Source organism: Toxorhynchites rutilus, chromosome 2 (genome assembly GCF_029784135.1).
Source record: "Toxorhynchites rutilus septentrionalis strain SRP chromosome 2, ASM2978413v1, whole genome shotgun sequence".
NCBI lineage: Eukaryota > Metazoa > Arthropoda > Insecta > Diptera > Culicidae > Toxorhynchites > Toxorhynchites rutilus.
Window position 1 is genome coordinate 223,198,552 of NC_073745.1, and position 14,569 is coordinate 223,213,120.

Consider the following 14,569-nt stretch of genomic DNA (forward strand, 5'->3'; position numbering starts at 1 on the left):
CGCGAAGCTCCTTTTGGTACTGTTTCAACGAAGTGGCAATTGAAATTAATAGCCAGCGTAGAGTTCAAGAAAAAAACTCCCATTGCTAAAACGAAATCGACTGTTATGTGAAAACATGTCGAATCGATCGCAATCACGATCCTAAAATTTGGTGGTCACTAAACTCTAAGCAATACCCCCAACTGGCAAGGTTAACTAGAGTTTATATTTCAGATCCTTGCAGTGGTGTTTGATCTTTGTTCTTTGGAGCTGTCACCAGCGTTGCCAATGTTCCAGTTTAAACTGGATCAAACAGTTAAATCTTAAAATATTCCAGTTTTTTAAAATATTATCCAGTTTTTTGTATGTGTGCTACAGTTTTACCCATTTAATGTAAATTAAATTCACAATGTGTAAATATTATCCCTCTCACCCTTCCTATCCATGTGGAAACTGTTGAAAACAACTTTTTCTGACTATAATCTCAACAAAAAGAAGAATATAAACAGGCTAGGGAACATTATGATGAAAAGTATACTGGCTACGAAAAACTTCGTTTCTTCCCACGGAAAGCAATCGGGAGGGATGAAAATAAACGAAAATATAACACTACAATGCACAATGGTCCAGGAGATGCATTTAGGTGGAAACTAGCATTTAAAGTTTGACAGTTATTCTCTAGACAAAAACTGTCTTAGACAAAGTTGTTACTCATGATAGAGCGCTCGTTTTTATGTTGTCAAAAATAGGGTGACCAAAATGGTCGATGAAATAAAAAATCTAACTTTCTTATCTTTGTAGATAGAGGTAAACATAGTTCGACAATGTTGTAGCTCCAATTATTTGAGACATCTTTGTAGAACAAAGTTTTTCTCTATCTCTTGAAATAACCGATATAACGCCTTTTTTCTAAGTTACGTTAGGGTCACCATGAAAAAACTGTTTTTTTTTGCTCTAACTTTTATATTTCAAATTTTACATGCAAATTGTCTTCGAAAGACTTTTAGAACTTACTAATACAAACATTTTTCGATGCGTATCTTGTCAATATCTCAACTTTACTCAAAGTTATTGATATTTCTTCCCAAAAAACATGCTTTTTTCATTTGTTTCTCATTCTTTCTAGGGCAAACATAGAAAATGTCTGTTGACGGAATTTGAAAGAACAGATTTCACTCTATATAATATGTTTGTTTTCAAAACTATGTTATTTTCTGTGTTTGAGTAAATTAAAATTGAAATCGTGAGTTTTTGGATGAAAACCCATCAATAACATTGAGCAGGATTAAGATATTGACAAATTCTGCATCGCAAAATGTTGGTATTGATAAGCTCTAAAAGTCGTACGAAGACCATTTTGATGTAGAATTTTAAATGTAAAAGTTAGAGTAAAAAAAGCCGTTTTTTCATAGATACGCTAATGCAACTTAGGGTAACATAAAAACGAGCGCTCTATCATGAGTAACATCTTTGTCTAAGACAGTTTTTGTGTAGAGAATAACTATCGAGCTCTAAATGCTAATTTCCACTTAAATTCATCTCCTGGACCATTGTGCAATGTACGAACAGTTTAAAAGAAGTGCCAAAAAAACAAAAAAACGAGGAAGACATGTAAAATTTGGATGTGCTAACATAAATATTTTATCCAATAATTGGTGTTAATTACTAATGCGGTATACAGGAAACCCTCTATCGCTCAACTTTTATATTATTTAACTGTATAGCTTATTTAATATTTATGACTTTTATCTTATTTAGCAACCTACTCAAGCAGCAACATTCTACACTGTCTTTGAATGTATATAAATATCAGATGTTCTAGAGAATCCAAAATTCTGATGTTCAGATCAATTGATCTACCATTTCAACCAGGACTGGTGCAATATTCGTAGCAAGAAATCTTAGAAAATGGTTTATTGAGCCCGCGTGCTATGCTGGTTTTGAGTTCATAAAAACATCAGATGTTATAGGTGCTCTAAATTAATTGATATGAATACAAAGTTCAAGCAACGTTGTTTCCGTTTACATCAATGAGATATTAGTTTCTTATGGTCGCTCAAATGATTTTAGTTCTAAATAGCATTAATATTACGCATGATCTAAATTGACTCCGTATTAAAAAGAGATAATACATAAACGCCTAAAACGCATATGTACTATAGTGTTTATTTTGCAAGTATGCATACTACGTATATTTTTCCAAATATATTTTTTTTGAGCAGGGAAAAAAACTTAAGAATACATCATTTTGATTCTGATACAAAAATTTGGTTCGGGCAAACCTTATATAAGATATAAGAAGTAAAATACCAAATAATAAGATCAAACAATTGGAGAGAAACATATTTGCAATACTAAAGCAATACTTGTGTTGTTTTGGTATTGAATGTTCTCATTTTAGCATTGAAATAATATTGTGGGATCTAATAAAAATTAATCCACAATTCTAATACTTACAATGATACAAACTCGAAATCGTACGCTGCCATGCAGATATGTTTGCTCTTTTTTTGAAAGTTGAAAACAAGGTTTCGAACCATTGAATCAGAATGTTCACTTGAATATCCTGAAAAAAAATATGAAGCAAAGTGCTAACAAAATGAGATTGAATCGAGGATTCAAATTTTACAAAGACAATGACCATAAAGGCACATAAAGTTCGCACATGGTTACATTACAATTGCTCAAAATTCTTGATACTCCTCTACAATCTCCCAAGTGAAAAACTATGGGAGTTATCTGGGTAGGAAAGTTGGAAACCATCAGATTTCTAACAGGTGTTAAATATAAAATGAGAATTTTTTCAATCACATATAAAAAAAATTTTTCATCGATTTCAGTATTTTTTATTGATAACATAATGTATTTTCTTCAAAAAAATGTCAGTGAATGTTTGAGTAAGGGCCGTGGTCTGCTGTTCGACGCAACTTTGTCGCGATGCTCTCACAAGAACGTTGTACGGCACTTACGTCCATTTTCCGGATACAATTCCGGATTCTTGTAGTCAGTTGCTTCGTGTCCTTGGCCCTCCAATTGTTTTTATACACTAGGGCACTGAGTGAGCCAAAGAAATCCTCTATTGGGCTGCACTGGGGCAAGTTTGTTGGGTTACGATCTTTCGGCACGAACGGTATCTTTTTCTCCTCAAGATACGCCAGCGTCTTCTTGGCGTAATGGGAAGACGCCTTGTCCGGCCAGAAGACGTACTTCCCATCCGCGTGATGCTCGTTCAGGAACGGCAGCAGGATTTTATGGAGGCACTCTTCTCGATAGATTTGTTGGTTGATTGCCAGACCGCACGGCTTAAACCAAGGCTTTGAAATGCCCCGGTCGGAAATGGCGATGTACAACATAACCTTTTTTTCAAACTTGTGCTTGAACTTGTATTTCACTTCAGGCGGTGTGGATGACTTGTCGCTGGAGTAGTAATTATCATTTCCTGGAATATGCGTTTTGGACAGCGGAAAATAGCTTTCGTCGTCCAGAACGAAAGACGTCCCGCGGTATTTTTTGGTCATCCACCGACACTGTGATTTAACCGTCTCAATCTGCTCCTCCGTGTACTCCGGCGACCTCGTCTTCTTCCTGCAGACGATTCCTTCCATCTTGAGGGTCCGATGGATCAATACGTGGGAGCAGCCATATTTCTGACCGGCGTCACGCAGGATGGTTGCGCCCTTGTTGTCAAACAGCTTCTTTAACGATGTCTTCCTCTGCTTCGTCATTATCGTCACCAGACGACCACTTCCGACCTTCTGCTCTACGTTCAGGGAACTCAGGATACGATATACCGTACTGACAGGTACATTTTCTTCCTTAAAATGTGCCACCGTGAACTTTTTTCCTTGCTGGAAATGCGTTTTGTAGCACGTGCTATTTCGACGCCATCTTTGCTTTGACTAAATTCAAACTAGCAAAACCAAACACGCCTACTGTTTCTAGGGAGCCCAAAGAGCAATTTTCTTGGAGAAAGAAAATTTTACGCTCTTTATTTGAGTTACTGAAAGGTATTGAAAAAATTCTCATTTTTTATTTAACACCCGTTAAAAACAACGATTTCATAAACCACTTGATGCATGAATGCCATAAAAAGCAAGTTTTTAAACAGTTCAAGAAAATTTTTCCATGATATCTTTCATGGAGTCGCAAGAAACCTTATTACAATCAAAGGGGATTGAAAAGGTAAAATGGTTAGAAATCGAAGTTTTTTAGTAATGAAACATAGTGTATATGCAGGCTGTAATCTATATCTATAAAAATGGATTTCTGTCTGTCTGTCTGACTGATTCTTATGGACTCGGAAATTGCTGAACGTATCTGGGTTTTTGAGGCCGGGGAATGGTCTTATGATGGTTCAAGACCCATCCCTCCTCTCTAAGGGGGGCTGCCGTACAAATGAAACACAAATTTCTACATTACTCGAGAATTAATCAAGCAAATGAAACGAAATTTGGCATGTGGAGGTTTTAGGGATCGATAAAGCGATCGACACTCTTCCCCTCTGTCTAAGAGGAGGCTGCCATACAAATGAAACACAAATTTCTGCATAACTCGAGAACTAATAAAGCAAATGGAGCCAAATTTGGGATTTGAGGGTTTTTGGTTGCGAGAAATGTTTCTATGATGGTATGACACTCCTCTCTTCTCTGGAATAAAGAGAAAATAATACACATATTCCAACCAAACATTACAATTGAAAATTTTAGGAAAACTCTGAAAGAGAATGGCAAAATTCGAAAAATTCAATTCGCATGTGTTCTACAATTACATATTGACAAGCGTTGTTAGTCCATTTGATGTTTGCGGTAACGAAATTGATCTTCGTTCGAAAGTGGAAATGGATTTTAATGTGATAAAACGCACTCCTATATCGTTTTCTATCTATATAAATAAAAATGGATCGCCGAATATGTTGATAAGAGCAAAACCCGAGAAAGGAATTGTCCGATTTAGGGCTGTCTTCATTCTATCATTTTTTCTGTATCAAACATTTAATCCATGTAACAGAGAAACATGTTATTTGCAAGTGGATGAAAAATCTTGGGCGAGAATTGTGTCTGTAAATAATCTGATATAATAATGTCGAGTTTTGGTAGAAGTACTGAAATTCTATAGTAAAAGTAGAAGGATCTGGGGCACGGACGGAAGTTTGACGCAGGACTGTAATTGTTCAGAACAGTTGTTTTTAAATGTAATTCTTTTCATTGTTCAGAAGTCTGTTAGTTTAACTCTTTTGAAACCCCAAATAGTAGCCCTGAAATGGCCCGTTTGTTACATGTACTCATAGCCGTCTTACGATTTGTAACGAACAAAAAAAGAAAATAGGCTTCTGGTACTAAGTACAATGTCTAACTGAATATGATTAATGAATATCAGTGTTACACATAACAGGGTGGATTGGTAGATGAAGTATATTTGGATTATTAAACAAAAAAATATCGTCATTGATTACTTACATTGAATATGAAGTTTATGGGGATGAAACAAAAAACAAGTTGTTCCAAACAGTTCAAAAAAAAATATTTTTTTTGCATTTCAAATATGACTTATTTCAAAGAAAAAATTAACTTTTCAACGTTAAGGTGACATTTAGGTGACTATTATACGTACAGTGAGATAAAAATCGTGATTTTTGAAGATGTTGTTTCAATTTTCACCAGGAATTGTTTATATCGATATTGCAGCGAAATTAAGATAGATAGAAGTTGGGTGTCGAATTGTAAAGCGGTAAGAGAGCTTTAACTTAATTGATAGAAACAACTCTGTCTAATATGAATTTTTAGGATCAAATTAATAATAACAAATCTAAAATCATTAACTTTGAAGTTTTTCATTTCCAAAATGTTATTGAAATCCACTAATTTAGATGTTTCACAACTATATCCTGTACTAAATTTTCTCATCTCTCTAATGGAAGCTACAAAATCGTCATATGCGTAGAAAGATTTTTTTTCATCCCATATTATCCTCTATCACCTCCCGAATGAATTCGCTTTTTTCATATGAGAAAGGTATGTTATGACTTTAAGGCGATGAAACAAAAAATAAATTATTCTTTTATTTTCAAAATACGAAAAATATATGCATAAAAACGATTAAAAGAAAAGAAATTGTTTGACTCGATTATACAGCGCGGACTCGATTATATATAGTTTTTGATTTCTTTTAACTGTATATAATCGAATCCTGTATATAATCGAGTCAAAAAAAATATTTTTATTCGTTTTTTTTTGCATGTATGTTTCGTTTTTTATAAATATATATAAAAGAGGAATTTGATTTTTGATTCATCCCCTTAAAGTCAGAAAACACCTTTCTCACATGAAAAAAATTAATTTATCAAAATTCTCTCAGGAAGTGATAGACGATAAAATTTGATGAAAAAAATTCTTCTGCGCATATGTTCGAATTTCAACAATGACAGAGTTATTGAACTTTTTTTTTGTTTCAGACTTTGTTTCCTCAAACTGGCCCTACATTGCAATGTACGCTACGGAATGCAATTCTGTTGCTTTCATTTGAAAGACGGTAAAACTTAGTACAGGATATAGTAGTGGAACATCTTAATTAACTCATTTTAATAACATTTTGGAAGTGAAGAACTTAAAAGTTAATAATTTTTAATGTGTTTTTATTAATTTCATCGTAAAAATTTAACCAAAGCTTCAACTTTTGGGTAAACCGATAACTCATGCTATGTCATTCAAGTATCTTGGGGTCTGGTTCGACTCCAAATGTATGGGGGCCCATATTAGGTATCTGAGTAAAAAATGCCAACAAAGAATAAACTTTCTCCGTAAAATTACCGGCATCTGGTGGGGAGCCCATCCCGAAGATCTTATAATGTTGTATCGAACAACTATTCTCTCAGTGATGGAGTATGGCAGTTTCTGTTTTCAATCAGCTGCCAAAACACACCTCATTAAACTCGAGCGAATTCAGTATCTTTGTCTCCGTATCGCGTTGGGATGTATGCCCTCAACGCATACCATGAGTCTCGAGGTTTTGGCAGGCCTACTCCCACTAAAAGATCGCTTCAATTTATTATCTCTTCGGTTCTTCATCCGGTGTAAGGTCATGAACCAATTGGTGATCGGAAATTTTGAGCAGCTGATCGAGCTAAATTTTCACTCCGGATTCATGAGTTCATATCATGAATTCATCTCCATGCAGGTTGATCCTTCTTCGTATATTCCCAACCGTGTTTGTTTCCCTGACTACATCAATTCCTCTGTGCATTTTGATCTGTCCATGAAGCAAGATATCCATGGATATTCAGATTACCAACGATCGAGGATCGCTCTAACGATCTTCGATGAAAAGTATGGGGGTATCAATTGTGATAATATGTACTTTACTGATGGGTCCACTATAAATGAGTCCACAGGATTTGGAGTGTTCAACGAATTTTTTAGCAGCTCACACAGTCTTCAGAATCCTTGCTCAGTGTTTATTGCTGAATTGGCAGCAATACACTGGGCGCTGGACAGCGTCGCCTCACGACCTGTTGAACACTATTACATTGTAACGGATAGTCTTAGCTCTGTCGAAGCTATCCGTTCAGTGAGGCCGGAAAAGCACTCGCCGTACTTCCTTGAGAGAATACGAAAAATTTTGAGTGCTTTATCCAGACGCTGTTATGTCATTACCTTTGTCTGGGTCCCTTCTCATTGCTCAATTCCGGGTAATGAGAGGGCTGACTCATTAGCAAAGGTAGGTGCAATTGAAGGCGATATTTATCAGCGTCAAATCGCCTTCAATGAATTTTATTCTTTAGTCCGCAAACATACCATCGCTAACTGGCAACGCAAGTGGAATGAAGATGAATTGGACCGTTGGTTTCACTCGATTATCCCTAAGGTTAGCCTCAATCCGTGGTTCAAAAGTCTGGAATTGAGTCGGGACTTTATTCGCACCTTCTCCCGACTCATGTCCAATCACTGTTCGTTAGATGCACTACTCTTTCGTTTCAATCTTGCCAGCAGCAATCTCTGTGTTTGTTGCCAAGGTTATCGCGACATCGAGCACGTTGTTTGGTCGTGCGAGGTGTATCTGGTCGTCAGATCGAATTTAGAAAACTCCCTTCGGGCCCGAGGAAGACAGCCCAATGTACCGGTGAGAGATGTGTTGGCTCGGTTAGACCTTGATTACATGTCCCATATATATGTTTTCCTTAAAGCTATCGATCTTCGTGTGTGATTGTCCCTATGTCCTCATACCCTCCTTTCCTTCCTTTGCGGGTAATTCGTCCCCTCGCTATAAATAGTAGAATAAGTTGAAATGTAAAAAAACACTATAGATATACGAACAGATTTAAGAATTGAGTGTTCATCAACATTGTTACAGTTTCCTTATACCCCATCCTTCTCCTAAAAATATGTCACCCTTCTAAACTCGAGTACACCGCGAGTAATCGGTTTTCCACCTTACTAACCATAGATGTAAGAAAATTGTTTATATATATATATATATAGTTTTAAAATTATATTTAAGAATTCGGCTCCTTTAAACTTAAGTTACTGAGCCTGCAAAAATAAACGAATTGATAAAAAAAAATCGTAAAAATTTAAATTGAACTAGATTATTTCTATAAATTAAGTTGAAGCTCTCTAACCGTCCTACAATTTTTTCTTTGACACCCAGCTTCTATCTTCCTTAATTTGGCTGCAATATCGATATGAACAATTCTTGGTGAAAATTCAAGCAAAATCTTCAAAAATCACGATTTTTACCCCACTGTACATGTAACAGCCACTTAAATTACATTTTAACGTTAAAAGGTTACATTTCTTCTTGAAATAAGTCATATTTGAAATAAAAAAAAAAATCCAAACTGTATATAATCGAGTCCAAAATTGTATATAATCGAGTCTGTATATGCCGGACCTGTATACAGAATTCGAGTATAAACAGTGAAAATAAACCCGAGACTATATGATCGAGTCCGCCCTGTATTACTATTTCTAATGCTCGCCCATCACAAACGTCCAAATAGTCAAAATTATAATGACTGGGTAGCTCTGGTAATCGAATAAAGTAAAACAATTCCCCGTATCAGGGGGCATCCACTGCATTAAATTCCCAAAAACATTCGGAACGTGATCCATTTCGAATACAATTCTGAGGAACCAAAATTTATCACCTTTCTCGGATTCCAACTCGAAATACCGACACGCGACACTCAACTCATTCACTCCTCTTCGCTGGAAGCTGTTCCTAGCGGCCGACGCTAGGAATAAGAAAACTTCACGCAGAATCGTGTGTGCGGTATCTTATTGCTCACGTAGCGTTCACAGATCGTAATTCAATACACATTTCACTACTCTTTATATCGTTTTACGATTCGCGACAACAGAACAGCTTGAGTTGAATGGAAAGAAAAAGTTTAACCAGATCCAAACCGAACCGAACTCTGATCCCGCAGTTGATTTGCTGGTTCTAGTATTTCGAAAACATGGCACTTCTGCGACGGTTCCCCACCGGACAACAGTTTGTGTTCACAGCCTTCACAGTACCATTTTCAAATCATGTGCACGAATAACGCACAAAAGGTCAACAACCACCGATTGCCAAAGGTGCGACATCGGGATTCGATATAACCTTGGCCCCCAGAGATTTTAATGGCTTTTTGGAACAATGGAAGCTGTATGGGTTAGCAAACTTGGAATTCCACCAAAAACGGTTTGTGTCTGGGAAACATGATGGGAGGCTGCTTTGTTTTTGGTTATTGATAGACAGATACTCATTCTATGATGCAGGACTCCTTGCACGGGAAGACAAAACACAGTCCAACATTACCTGGAACCAGAGTTTGGAAAAAAAAGAACTATAGAGAAGGGAAACACAAACAAAATCGACCCAAAAAACAACAAATTTTGAGGAGCAAAAACTTGTTTTTGACATTCTTTTTCTCGTCCCTCTTCTTTGGAACAGCATTTTGCTTCTTTCTGTTTTCCTTCATTCCACACAAAACTCCACACTCTGTTTGCTCTTGTGTCGATCATGGCAAGCATCGATGTATGTATATATGTTAAAAGAGTAATAATCATGACACTTACACATTCAGGGCAGTTCCATCGACTTTAATGCTATTTCTCTCCTTGCTGTACGTTCCGCATACCGTGGCTCCTTCGGCTGGATGAGTATTTATCGAGTTCGCCTATAATCACCACTTTTCATCTCGTTTCTCTCCGCGTCTCCACACAATTGCGGCTAATCATTGCTGCCGATGAATGAAGCAGCTCCCAGCGCACATCACCTTACACTTTATACACACACTTGGCTGCTGCTGCTAGTATTGCATGCATACAAAATTACTAATTTTTGCGCACAATTTCATTCATTTACTATTGAAGCTATTTCCATTGCTGCTTGGGCATATCACTTGACACAACCAAACTTTGGTCTGCTGTTGCTGCTGCACCTTATCTATTCCCCCGTCACTCATTCACTCCGAAAATATTTATCCCCCTTTTTCCTTCCTGCTCAGACGCTGTGTTCCAAAGCACTCGTTCTTGCTGCAGCCACCCCTTCTTCTTCGGCCTCAAGCACACTTTTGCTCGCTGGAAGAAGGCTCTTTTCTCTGCTGAATGCTTCTTCTCCGCCGGATCCAGCTCCAACACTTTGCATACTATCAGACTTCACGCCACTCCCTCCACTGCTTCATTCTTCCTTTCTGGATGCAAACTGAAGAAACATTGCCACACACATTTCCAATTTCTACTGCAGCATCATCACACAATTGCTGCTGCTGATGTATACAAACATTGGGCCATTTATACACTATTCTCTGTGGCCCTTGGTGCCTACACTACACTAGCCTTCGCCTCTGAGACACGTTCAATCACACACGAAACAGCAAGTAACGAAAAAAACCATCACACACGGCACAAAAACACTGCAATCTGGTAGGCATTGGCAATTAAACAAAAAATATGGAAATTGCAGTCGGGGATAAAGAAAAGCTGTGGAGCTTTTTTCTGCGATGGCCACACAGCCACACACCACTCGATACCCCTCCCACCACTGCCGATGGTACGACTGTTGTTGCCACTGCTGCTGCTGCTGCTGCTACTGCTTCTACTACTGCTGGTACAGAGGATCCGTCCGACAGAATGTGAGTTGAAATTTATCAAAAAAAAAAATACTGTTCAATACGCTAACAGCAATCACTAACCACACTTCTCCCGCAAATGTACGACGTTCGAGCGACGGCTGACGACTGGCACCACTACAGAGCTAGCAAAGTTTCGTTCCTCTACTCGCTTTTGACAGCTGACTGGCCCACTGCGAAGCAAACGGCGCCCTTTGCATTTGAAGTTTTCCTACTAATAAATATCAAATTGAAGGGGCATTTCGTGTAAAATCATGTATTTTCCGTGTGTTAGGTTGTATATTTTTATAGCATTTTAAACACAAAATGCGCTTTCATATGCTTTACAAATGGTATCAATTTGGTTCGCAATGAAACCGACAACCGTTCAAGCGTGAGGTTCCCATTTTCCCATTATACCCACTGGCGCTTGTATCGCTTGAGGGACAACACATTTAATATGACGGATAATCAAAGTGATGTAACATTCACGAAAGGTATGTTCGATTTTTGGTATCGTACAAAAATATCTCTTCTCGTATTATTAAATACGTCACCCAATTAAGTGATTTCACTACTCTGCTGAGCGTTCTAGCGCCCTATGTTATACAAGTACACCACGAGTGAGGCTCGATGTTGTATGGGAAAGGGTTAATCACTCAGATAAGATAGTATGCCGATTCACAAGGTTTCGTTTTGCATGTCCAATGATCCTGTGGATTTTTTATAAATTTCAATCAGTTTCGAAGTCTTTTTTCCACAATGTTGAACTTATTGAAGAAACAAAATAAATAACTTTTACCGGGTTCGAATTCAGAAAATGGATTTCTCTTTTGAAACGACGAAACGAAATTTTTTTATTTGATTTTTAAGCGAAAATTTTGTGAATCGAATCATGTTCGTGCAAAATACACTCCGGCTACTTTCTAAAACCGAACCCCACTTTTATCTCCAATTTTTAAACTATGTGAGAATGTGCGTCTGTCAAGATTAGAAAAAAACTTGTTTTTGCCAGGCATGTGCCAAAAACATGTTTCCAACTTTTTGAGCCGCATTTCCTGTAGCTGCACAGGATATTCGTTGATTTTGTTGTTTTTTTTGCCGATTTACTCAAGGAAACAACTTCGAAATTCCGAATGGAAGCATTCTTAATGAGAAAAGAAAAAGTTCTGAGAATGTCTATAAGGTTCTAGATGTTTTATTAGAAGAATGCACAAGATCGAACAAGGTGATAACTAATTATTTGAAGGAGTCACAAAAGTATTCAACTGTGAAGCGGGGGCCAGAATAATGAAAGCTGTCTGTGAGGGACAAACGAAGTATCGTGGTACTATCCTCGAATCCCACCATATTTTTGAATGGTACTAACTTTCCAGAGGAAATTTTGCATTCTCAACGTGGGTATTAGTTGCGACATGTACCGATACCGGATACCGGATATCCGGCAAGCAATGCTAACGAAATTGACTGTTATGTGAAATGGTACGATCGCAATCACGATCCTTACATTTGTTGGACATTCTAAAGGTAGCCGTACACTGTATGTCCGGGTGTGAAATTTTTTACACTTTTTAACAGCTAAAGTTTCGTTTGGAATTTGTACAAACACTATTTTGTTTGATACTCTTCAATCATCAACAAATAAGATAGCCTAACCATGTACCGATACTTTAGGCATCTTATAATTTAATATTTGCTTGTCGTGGTTTGTGTCGAATTTATTTGATCAGTACATGTTGAGCAAATTTTATCTGTCAAAAAGAACCAAATATTTGGCTCCGGTCAAACAGTGTATGAGCACCCTAAGGAGTACCGCCTATTAACAAGGTTTGCTAGAATTATTACTAGTTTAATTTTGAAAAAAAAATTCTGGAATTAAAAAATAATGAAACATTATTTTTAATTATGCATTTTGGTATGGTTTATCATGTCTTAATGAGAAATAATTTTTGTAATATTCGGTATCCGGCCGGAAAGTAGGTCTTGGCCGGATAGGCCGGATACCAGATAGTTACCGGATATCCGTCTGATCTTCAGTTAGCACCGACGAATAAGAGCACATATAATTCACAAATAAACCACAATGTATGATATACGCTTACAAAACAGCCTTGTGAACATGTTTCAATGAGCAAATTCACGCCTCGTCTGAATTAAAACCCAAGAATATTTTCCCTATTTAGTTCGTTTCTCCACAGAGTTAAATAATTCGTTAAAAAAAAACAATGGAAAATTGGATTTAATATAACAAAATCGTTACAAATTCTGAACAAAATTACATTATATACATTATCTAATCTGTGTGACTAATTTGGAGTACGATGCAAAAAAAAATCTAGCACAACTCTACTCCCTGAATTCTCCTGAACTCTCTGAAATGTTTTCTGCAGCATTGATAGCTGTATGCGTACTCACCACCCTCACCTTCGCTGCGGGAAGCCGCTGGAGAGCTGCTATCCACAGTTCCACAGAAAGGCTTACTGACGTTGCTGCTCTCACGGTGTGGCGACGAGTATCCTTGATGCTGCAGCTGTAGATGATTTGAAACTTCCGAGTTCGAACCGTTGATGGTGAGTGTAAATAAATCTGATTTTGGCAATAGAGATGCGTCATTTAGATCTGTAAGCAGGATAATTGTTCATTAAATTAATAACTACTCGAACTCAGAAAACACAGGAAAATTTGAGCAAAGAAAATTCTGCGTCACAGCCCCTGTTTACAAAAAAAAAAACTGACAAAGAGTTACGAGTAGCGCAGTGAATCAGGTGAATAAATGATAAAAGACTAGGCCATCCACAGAGTGAATCATCCCCAGAAAACAAGAAATGCACGATTTAATCGAAAATAATAACGGATTTCTCGATATTTGCCCATGCCTCCCAAATTGCGGCCTTGAGTTGATCAATCGTGGTGTACTGCTTTTCCTCATCGTAGATTCTTCGTACTAGGATTCCCCAAAGATTTTCAACAGGATTCAAGTCTGGAAAACGAACCAGCCGGTCCAACAAGTCAAGTTTTTGGTCCTCAATAACATTGTTTAGTTTCCTTGCCGGTATGAATAATGTATGTCTTGCTGGAATATGACTTTTTTGCGACGATATCTACGCAAAAACGGTAGGAGAGAGGATTCCCGAACATATATTTTGAAGGATATAAAAACTATTTTGAGTTTTCCGGTTGCACAGAAATGGCATTTGAATTGTCCGAAAAAACAGGAAGTGGGTTATATCTATGGTATAACCGCAAGGGTGACGTAGGACTATCGTTGATTTAGAGATCATTTGTTTGAAGTTGGATCTAAATCCATCCTGAATGAATGAATAAATAAATATTTGGGTGACTTCAAAAACGAGAGCGTTACGTTGGAGGTTCAAGGTATAATCTTCAGAAGCTTTCCTGCTAACTGCACTTGATTGACAAATCACAAAACCAAATGTATGTGGTCGCAGTATTATATGGATAGAAAACATTAAAATAAACTCGCTTGAATGTAATTTT

General features: G+C 37.2%; 1 protein-coding gene across 2 annotated transcripts in view; it reads right to left on the reverse strand.

The window, feature by feature from the left end:
• The window catches only part of LOC129768173 (phosphatase and actin regulator 4-like), a 424,364-nt gene extending 413,168 nt beyond the window's left edge, over window positions 1-11,196 (reverse strand). The window contains exon 1 of one of the 2 annotated variants that reach the window (XM_055769640.1): window positions 10,038-11,196. The gene's annotated coding sequence lies outside the window, so the exon portion shown is untranslated. The remainder of the gene's footprint in view (window positions 1-10,037) is intronic. The other variant, XM_055769641.1, reaches the window with a different exon arrangement.
• Between the last annotated feature and the right edge of the window lie 3,373 nt (window positions 11,197-14,569).